Here is a 1364-nt window from a genome sequence, read left to right on the forward strand (position 1 = left end):
TCCTGAACCTGAAAGGACTTTGAAGAGAAAGCTAAGAGAAGCCAAAGCACAACTCTCTTTAGAGGACCTGACCGAATTCTTCAAGGAAGAAAACATGGCAGCAGAAAACAACAACAATGCAAACAATGCAAGGAAGGTGCTGGGTGACTTTACTGCACCTACTCCTGATTTTTATGGGAGAAGCATCTCTATCCCTGCCATTGGAGCAAACAACTTTGAGCTTAAGCCTCAATTAGTTTCTCTAATGCAACAGAATTGCAAGTTCCATGGACTTCCAATGGAAGATCCTCATCAGTTTTTAGCTGAATTCTTGCAAATCTGTGACACAGTCAAGACTAATGGGGTTAACCCTGAGGTCTATAGACTGATGCTATTCCCTTTTGCTGTAAGAGACAGAGCTAGAATATGGTTGGACTCTCAACCTAAAGAAAGCCTGGACTCATGGGAAAAGCTAGTCAATGCCTTCTTGGCAAAATTCTTTCCACCACAAAGATGGAGCAAGCTTAGAGTGGAAGTCCAAACCTTTAGACAAAAGGATGGAGAATCCCTCTATGAAGCTTGGGAAAGATACAAACAATTGATCAGAAAATGTCCTTCTGACATGCTTTCTGAATGGAGCATCATAGGTATTTTCTATGATGGTCTCTCTGAACTATCTAAGATGTCCTTGGATAGCTCTGCAGGAGGATCTCTTCATCTGAAGAAGACGCCTGCGGAAGCTCAAGAGCTGATTGAAATGGTTGCAAATAACCAATTCATGTACACTTCTGAAAGGAATCCTGTGAACAATGGGACTAATCAGAAGAAAGGAGTTCTTGAGATTGATGCTCTGAATGCCATACTGGCTCAGAATAAGATATTGACTCAACAAGTCAATTTGATTTCTCAAAGTCTGTCTGGAATGCAAAATGCACCAAACAGTACTGAGGATGCTTCATCTAAGGAAGAAGCTTATGATCCTGAGAACCCTTCCATGGAAGAGGTGAATTACCTAGGAGAACCCTATGGAAACACCTATAATTCTTCATGGAGAAATCACCCAAATCTCTCATGGAAGAATCAAGAGAGACCTCAACAAGGTTTCAATAACAATGGTGGAAGAAACAGGTTTAACAATGGCAAGCCTTTTCCATCATCTTCTCAGCAACAGACAGAGAGTTTTAAGCAGAATACTTCTGACTTGGCAACAATGGTCTCTGATCTAATAAAGACCACTCAAAGTTTCATGAATGAAACAAGGTCCTCCATCAGAAATTTGGAAGGACAAGTGGGTCAGCTGAGCAAGAAAGTTACTGAACTCCCTCCTAGCACTCTCCCAAGTAATACAGAAGAAAATCCAAAAGGAGAGTGCAAAGCCATAGACA

The 1364-nt window shown here is 41.3% G+C and overlaps 1 non-coding gene across 1 annotated transcript; it reads right to left on the minus strand.

Moving 5' to 3' along the window:
• Window positions 1–499: 499 nt before the first annotated feature.
• On the minus strand, window positions 500–607 carry LOC130959543 (small nucleolar RNA R71). The gene has a single exon (XR_009078616.1). It is a non-coding gene; the product is annotated as a small nucleolar RNA R71 (small nucleolar RNA).
• Between the last annotated feature and the right edge of the window lie 757 nt (window positions 608–1364).

This window comes from Arachis stenosperma, chromosome 10 (genome assembly GCF_014773155.1).
Source record: "Arachis stenosperma cultivar V10309 chromosome 10, arast.V10309.gnm1.PFL2, whole genome shotgun sequence".
In the NCBI taxonomy this organism is placed as follows: domain Eukaryota; kingdom Viridiplantae; phylum Streptophyta; class Magnoliopsida; order Fabales; family Fabaceae; genus Arachis; species Arachis stenosperma.